The 8,749-nt window shown below is 37.6% G+C and overlaps 1 protein-coding gene across 2 annotated transcripts in view; it reads right to left on the reverse strand.

Moving 5' to 3' along the window:
• The window catches only part of RPE65 (retinoid isomerohydrolase RPE65), a 60,144-nt gene extending 51,685 nt beyond the window's left edge, over positions 1–8,459 (reverse strand). For both annotated transcript variants that reach the window (XM_032633382.1, XM_032633389.1), the window contains exon 1: positions 2,703–8,459. The gene's annotated coding sequence lies outside the window, so the exon portion shown is untranslated. The remainder of the gene's footprint in view (positions 1–2,702) is intronic.
• Between the last annotated feature and the right edge of the window lie 290 nt (positions 8,460–8,749).

The raw sequence follows: 8,749 nt of genomic DNA on the forward strand, positions 1-8,749 counted from the left end.
TTCTGATAGCATCTTTAGGATTTTCTATGTATAGTATCATGTCATCTGCAAACAGTGACAGTTTTACTTCTTTTCCAATTTGGATTCCTTTTATTTCTTTTCCTTCTCTGAAAGTTATTCTGGGACTGTTCAAGATGATAGAGCAGCAATAAACCAAAAACTTCTGCTCTCAAGGAGCATATTAATTTCCTGCTGTTAATTACCACATATTTAGTGACTAAAGAACACAAACTTATTGTCTTTTGTTTCTGGAGGTCAGAAGTCTAAACTAGTTTCACAGAGTTGCTTTTCTTCTGAAGCCTCTAGCAGAGAATGTTTCCTTGACCTTTCCAGCTTTTAGAGGCCACCTATATTCATTGGCTTGTGGCTTCTTCCTATATCTTGAGGCCAGCAGCACAGCATTTTCTCTGTCTTCTGCTTCCATTCCATGTTCACATCTCTCTCTGTCTCTGATCTTCCTATCTTCTTTTATAAGGACCTTTGTGATTATATTGGGTTTACACAGATGATCCAAATAATCCAGGGTAATCCCTCTATCCCAAGATCCTTATTTCAATCACATTTGCAAAGTATATATATATATATATATATATATATATATATATATATATATATATTTATCATATAAGGCATTATAATCTCAGGTTTTGGCATTAGGACATGAACTTATCTGGGGGCCTGTTATTCAACCTAACACAAGAAGTCACATTTTAGTAAAGTTCACCTTTATAGAATAAAGTCCACGTTCTTGAATGTGTGTCAGATAAATTTTTATGATGTTCAGGAAGGATACAAGATGGCAAAGTAGAAGGACTTGAGCTTACCTCCTCTCATGAAAATACTTAAATAACAAATAACAGCTGAACAACCATCAACAAAAAAGACTGGAACCTACCAAAAAAGATAATCTACATCCAAATACAAAGAAGAAGTCACAATGAGATGGTAGGAGGGGCGCTTCTGTGATGTAATCAAATCCCATACCTGCTGGGTGGGTGACCGACAAAGTGGAAAAGAATTATATTGTGGAGTTTCTCCCACAGGAGTGAGAGTTCTGAGCCCCACGTCAGGCTCCCCAGCTGGGGGCCTGGTATTGGGAGGAGGAGCCCCCAGAGCATTTGGCTTTGCAGGGCAGCAGGGCTTGAGTGCAGAAGCTCCACAGGACTGGGGGAAACAGAGACCTCACACTTGGAGGGTGCACACAAGGTTTCATGTGCACTGGGACCTATGGCAAAGTAGTGACTCCATAGAAGCCTGGGCCAGACTTACCTCTGGGTCTTGGAGAGTCTCCTGGGGAGGTGAGGGTCAGTTATGACTCACTGTTGGGGCAAGGACACTGGTGGTGGAGTCCCCCTGGAATATTCATCAGCATGAGCTCTCCTGGAGGTTGCCATTTTGGCACTGAGACCTGGCCCTACCCAACTGCCTGCAGGTTCCAGTGCTGGGATGCCTCAGGCCAAACAACAAATAGGGTGGGAACACAGCCCCACGCATCAGCAGACAGGCTGCCTAATGTGTCCTGAGCCTACAGCAGCCTCTAAACACACCCCCTGACACAGCCCTGTCCACCAGAGAGACAAGACCCAGCTCTACCCACCAGTGGGCAGGCATCAGTCCCTCCCACCCGGAAGCCTGCACAAGCCCCTGGACCAACCTCACCCACCAGAGGGCAGACAGCAAAAGCAATCCTACAGCCTGTGGAACAGAGACCACAAAGACAGAAAGTTAGACAAAATGAGACGGCACAGAAATATGTTCCAGATGTAAGAACAAGATAAAACCCCAGAAGAACAACTAAGTGAAGTGGAGGTAGGCAATTCACCTGAAAAAGAATTCAGAGTAATGATAGTAAAGATGATCCAAGATCTCGGAAAAAGAATGGAGGCACAGACCTAGAAGATACAAAAAGATGTTTACCGAAGAGCTAGAAGACTTAAAGAACAAACAGAGATGAACAATACAGTAACTGAAATGAAAAATACACTAGAAGGAATCAATAGCAGAATAAACGAGGCAGAACAAATAAGTGAGCTGGAAGACAGACTGGTGGAAATCACTGCTGCAGAACAGAATAAAAGGGAAAAAAAAATGAAAGTTTTACGATATTCTTCCCAGCAGTATCTCCCCGCCTCAAATACATAGCTCAGCAATCCTGATCTGCTTCTATTATCCTTCCCTCAAGAACACATCTGCTATATCTTACCCCCTGTGATTTGCCTCTGTCTACACTACCCTAGCCCTCCAATACCCTGTCCCTACATCCATTAACCCTCTGCCTGGCAAAACCCTCATCCAATACATCACCTTACCAGTGAAATGGTGCCCCTTCCATTTACTAGCAAAAGACCTTTGCTTGCCTCTACTGTGGATTTGATCACACTATATTAGAACTATCTGTTTATGTGTTGTTTGCCTTGTTCCATTAGTTGAAAGCTCCTTGAGAGTAGGGAGTGTAGCATTCATTTTTTCTAGCCTCATCACTCAGCATAGTACTTGGCACACAATAAGAGTTTAAGAAATGTCAAATAAACGAGTATCACTGAAATTGTTTAACTATAATAATTATGAGAGGAAGGAGGGAGGGGAAAATTGAAGGAGTTTTTATCTTGAGTTGTTAAGAAAGTTTGGTAAAGAGCAGCTTTCTTTGCTGAGCCTAGAAAAGGAATAGCAGACAGGGGAAAGATGAGATATACATGACTCACAGGCAGTGATGATAATAAGAGCCGGAGGCACTGAAGCTTCAGGGCTGCTCCTCTCGGTTGGGGTGCTTTTGATGTGTGCCTGCTTTGATCTCTGCTGTGCAGCTATGGCCCAGGATGTTCTGGAATGAAGAAAAACTACTTACTGTTTCCTGTTTCCAAGATCCAGAGTGTGTTAGAAAATAAGCACTTGGGGAAAGGGTTGGTTTTTCCGGTGACAAAATAAAATCATTTCCCAAAGGTAAACGGTCTCTCCCACATGGTTGAGAGCTGAAGCAGATGAAAAGAGGATGCACAGAGAGGACATTGCAGTGTGCAGAAGAGAAAAGCTGAATGCAACATAAAAGCAGAGACAAGATAAAATAGAAAAATGCAAAAGGGCAGCAGCACATGGGTGAGGTCAGCTAAGCTGTACTAGTAATGGACACAATGGGACACTGGACCACACATGGATGGATTTTGCCAGCCTCTTGGAAAACACATGCATGGGAACACAGGTAATGACATTCCAGCACCTTATACTAAGGAAAAGGACAACACAGCTAGCAGATCATGACTGAGGGCAAAGAGACACAGACATACACTGCTACCTCTTTGTGTATGGGAGGCCAAATAGAACTCCCATTTGTGTAGTTTATTTTTAGAAGCATAACTTCTGTTATGAATTATGCCCAAGTTAAATCATCCTTATTAAATTTGTCTGAGATGTGGATTCAGTTACTCTCAAAAACTGATTTTTGAAATAGAGCTTCCATTTTAGAAACTTTCTAAATTTGTATAATAGTCAGATTCTATTCACCATCTCAAACTAACCTAGTGTAAATGTTCGGCAACTTTAATCTCCCCAGATTGGTAGAGAGAGAAAGGAGATATTATGAACTCTCAAAAAAAAAAAAAAAGAAAATAACAGGAGCAGGTGCAATAAAGTTTGATCTAAGTATTGTTAGAAGGAAAATCAAGCCTTATAATGCCACACATATTAAACAGTTTAGGGATTAAAAATACCTAAGCAAATATCTGATGGATTTGATTAAAAAAGGAAGCAATTTCCAGAATATGTGTATTTTAGGGTTAATTGTCAGAGCCCCCAAATCCGGGTATTCGATGAGATACGTCAGTGGAGGTCAAAGTCATTAAAGTTCTTCTACAAAGGCCTAAATTACATGATTTAACACACCAGACAGCAGAGATCTTGTCTGTTTTATTCCCCACTAGAAGAGTTCCAGCACACTGTGGATATTCAACAAACAGTTGACGGAACAAGAATAAGTATAGAGAAACTGAAGCACTGAATCTATAAAATTTGTGCTTGTGAATGGGGATAACAACTGGCGTGAAAAATCATGATTTTCCAAAGACCTGTAAGTCTCTGAGGCTTGGGCTTCTGTAGTTTAGTCCTAGGAGAGAGTTAATATTAATAGTTACATATTTTTGAGTTCCATCCTATACCAGATATTGAGCTAGACAACTTAGATACATTGTTCCTAATCCTCAGAATAACTTCCCAAGTTACATAATATTATGTTTTATAGATGGGGATATAGGCTGTGAAAAGTTAAACAACTTTTCCAAAGTTACATAGCTATTAAATGGCAGAGCAGTAACTCAAATCCACATCTGACTGCTAATCAATGTGTTTTACTTATATCAAACTGTCTCTAAGAATGTATATATTTTGAAAAATTTTATTCCTTGTAATAAAATTAGTGTATGTTCATGAGAATAAATTTGGAAAATACAGAAATGTATAGGAGAAATAAAAGGTCAGCCATGATACCTCCACTCTTTTGTACACATATGGCAATACAATTGATTCTCATTATTTGCAGTGATGTTTCTATAAAGTCGCCACAAACACTGAAATAGCAAATCCTGAACCGTTGCTCCTAGGGGAATTACAGGGTTAGGTTCTTTCGAGCCTTTGGTCATAACATTTTCAGGAACTGACTAATCTATAACCTTGTTTAATGTATGTTTCTGTTCAAAACCACATTATTTAATATGTATTGTTAATTCATTAACATTTAACTCACAGCCAACAGCACTGTAACTCATGCCTGAGTGAAGTGTATCTAACACATACATTTGCTTGTCAGGAACATCACCACCTTGTTATGCTTATGCTTAGGAATAAAAGGCAGCACTTCAGCACTATGCTTGGGGTTCAATTTAAACAGTGAAATCACCTATAAAAAACACAAAAATAAGAAAAACACAGCACTACATAGACTGCAAAGAGGACATTTGTTCATAGCATGAGAGCTAAAACAAGAAGTTAGAGCCTCATCTTGCTCAACCTCAGCTGGACGCATGCGTGTCAGGTGATTCAAATCATAGTCTACTACATAATCACAGAGCTAGCAGTTGGATAATATGTCAGCCTCTGCTTCCTGAGAGGAGAGATCTTAGGCAGTTCATTCTATTCTTATCAGTTTTGAAGAAAACTGTATACAGGTTCCCTTGAAAATATGTATCAATATTACAATTTCAGAGAAAGTTTATTCAAAATCTGAATTGCTCAGGTTAGCCTTCTCCTTTCTGTCTTGTTTCATTTAGAAGCAAAGATTTTTGGAGGTGGGGGTGAGGAGACCAAATTATCATTCTTCTTTTTTTTTTTAGCTGTGCCTTGCAGCATGTGGGATCTTAGCTCCCCAACCAGGGATCAAACTTGTGCCCACTGTATTGGGAGGGTGGAGTCTTAACCACTGGAATGCCAGGGAAGTCACTATGATTCATTTTTAATACAAGGATAATCTCAGATATTTTCCTTTTCCAAATGTTTATATTTATTACTGTTTTAGTTTGGAAAAAGCAATGTTGTACATGATAGAAATTAAAACAGTTCCAAGGGTATACACATTAAAAAAATAAGACTCCTTTATATCCCCAAAATTCAGCAATCACTGTTTATCATTTCTTGTAAATACCTCGCAGAAATACTCTATGCAGCTTCTAACATATATCTACATTTAAATTTTAAAAGACATAAGAATGAAAAGACATACAGGACAGGATGGATAATAAGTATCCCAGTAAAACTGTTCCTTCAAACTCCACTTTATCCAAAAAGGTAATGATATATTTTATAACCCTCAAATGCACTGTGTACAAGGCAATAAATGGTCTTGAGATTTTTGTTTTGTTTCAATTTTAAGGGAAAGGGAAATATTATCAATTGGAGGCATACTGTATGCACATTTGTGCTAGGTACTTTATACATTTTATCTATTTTGAGCTCTCAAAGATGTCATGAAGGAAGTATTATCCCCATTTTACTAATAAAAAACCTGCATCTCGGAGAAGTAAATTTTTTAATATCACACAGCTGACAACTAATATAAACACAATTAGAACTCAGTTCTGCCTGATTCCAATACCCACACTCATTCTATATATATTCTAGATCTTACACATTATGTTTAAAATTTGAATTATAAATATGGATATGACAGTTGATATTAGCTCAGTGGTTTAAAAATCCCTAATGAGGATCTGTACCTATAAGTTCACCCTTCTGCAGTCTGTGATTAATACCATTTTGTACTTGACATTATAAAGCCATAAATATTCAGTAGAGTCAAATCCCTTTTAAAGAGAACATCAGACTAAAAAGAACTACAACAGAGGAGGCCTGCAGATGGCACTGCTGCCCATAAGTCAACCAAATCTAATTTACTAATAGTTTTTTTAAAAAATAAATACACAGTCATTTTAGGAATTATATAACACTGATGCCAAAAGTTAAACTTCCACCAACGTCTGTGATTTATAAATTGTGTAATTCCTTCCAATTTATGATTTGATGTTGAAATTTAATTTTCTGTTTAATGAACTTAATAGCAATGCTTAATAGCCCTACAGCCTAGCAATAGGTAGAACATAAATCTGAGTGGAGGGGATACATGAATATTAAGCTGGGGAAGAGAAAGACATTTGGACTCTTTGCTTTAGCATAAAGTACTGCCTGACAAATCAGGTCACTTAATTGTGAGGAGACAGGTTGAAACTGCTAAATCTAAAGATGGATGCAGTCTTTAGAACTTCCAAGAAAAAAATCAGAAAGCTGATCAAAACCCCAAAATACAAAAGTCTAAGATCCTGTACATAATGAAGAAGAATATAGGTCTTTTCACTGTATTTTTAGCTTCACCATGAACTTTTAAGAAAAATTATTACTAATCTCTAATCCTAGTCAATCATATAAGCTTTAGAAAAAAAGAGAGCCACTTTCTTTTGAGTTTTTGAGACACAGAATACTCCAAGATTTCACAGGGTTTTATGTGGTTGATAAGATTATAGGTGATTTAAACTTTTTCATTTCCAAATCACCTATAATAAACAGACATTACTTTTTAATAAATCAACAAATAATAAAGTAAAAAATAATCCCCAAACATCAATTCTCATAACCTCTCTCATAGTAACACAATCCCTTTTCTAGTTTGTTCGTTTTAATGCTAGGGATCCTTTGCAGTGAATATGAGGTGTTCTCCATAGAACCCCTCAGTGCACACTCATTCATTTCCCAGCTGTCAGGAATATTGGCTGCACTCCTCTTTAGGAACTGTGCTTGGCTAAAGGGAACTGCTTCACCCAAGGTTACACTTCCTCCTGAATCAACCCATATTCAGTGACTGGTTTACATGAAGGTACAAAGGCCCAGCTCCTTTTCTCTATTGTGGACAATTCTGAAGGCCCATCCCAGCTCCACAGCCTGTTCACTGGATCAGTTGAGGCCTCTGTTACAATTCTGTGGTAGTTCAACGTTTTCTTTTGCCCCATCCCCTGCAGCACTTTAAGTACTGCTCCTAAGTGTACCATCCAGTACACAAACATTTGTCTCAATATTAGGGTAACATGACCTTAGGCAGAACTAAGACTAGTCTTAGGACGCTGACTAAAATAGAATTTTGGATCTGGATCAATCAATGGCTGGCTTGTAATGAGGAGACTATCACTGGTGGTTGGTAGAGTACTGACAGTCCCTGCCAAAATTTTTATTAGTGGTGAATTGGCACCAATTCTCAGCCAAGAAAACAAATCTAAAACAATATCACTTGTCTTCTGGTTTTCAGTTTTTTAAAAGAAGTCTATAATTCTTATTTTTGTTCCTCTGTATAAACTGCTTTTTCTCTGCTTTTAAGATTTTCCTCTTTATCACTAGTTTTCAGCAACTTGATTATGTGTGCCTTGTTGCAAATTTATGTGTTTTTTGGGGGGGGTTACTTGAGCTTCTGTGGGTTTATGGTCTTTGTCACATTTAGAAAAACTTCAGCCATTATTTTTGGTCAATAACTTTTATGCCCTCCCTTTTTCTTTCTTCTCTCATTTCTCATTTTCTTCTCTCACAGACTCCAATCCACATGTTACTCGGTTATTTTCACATAGATCACTGAGACTCTGTTCTTTGTCTTTTTCAGTTTTGTTTCCTTTGTACTTTATTTTGGGTAGTTCCTATTGCTGTTTTCAAGTTCATGAATCTTTTCTTCTGCTGTGTCTAATTGGCTCTTAATTTCATTCCATGTATTTTTCATTTTGGGTATTGTATTTTTAACCTCCAGAATTTCTCTTTGAATCTTTTTTATATCTTTCATTTCTATCACTATATTCCTGATTTTCTTTATATCCTAGAATATATTTATAATAACTGTTAAAGTGTCTCTAATTTCATTATCTTTCACTTCTGGGTATGTTTCTATTGATCGCTTTTCCCCCTGGTTATGGATTATATATTTTTTTCTGTTTCTTTTTATGTCTGGTAATTTTTGATTGGATGCTGGACATTGTGAGTTTTACACTGTTAAGTGCTGGATTTTGTTGTATTTCTTTAAAGTATTGAACTTTGTTCTGGCATACAGGAAGTTACTTGAGGAGCAATTTGAACATTTTCAGGCTGTTTTTAAGATTTATTAGGGTGAATTTATAGCAGTTTTTATTCTAGGGCTAATTTGGCCTCACTACTGAAGCACAACTCTTCTGAAGATGCTACCCAATGTCCCAAGAAGTTCTCTATATTTTGGCTGATGGGAATATGAATTATTCCCAGATCC

This window comes from Phocoena sinus, chromosome 1 (genome assembly GCF_008692025.1).
Source record: "Phocoena sinus isolate mPhoSin1 chromosome 1, mPhoSin1.pri, whole genome shotgun sequence".
Lineage (NCBI taxonomy): Eukaryota > Metazoa > Chordata > Mammalia > Artiodactyla > Phocoenidae > Phocoena > Phocoena sinus.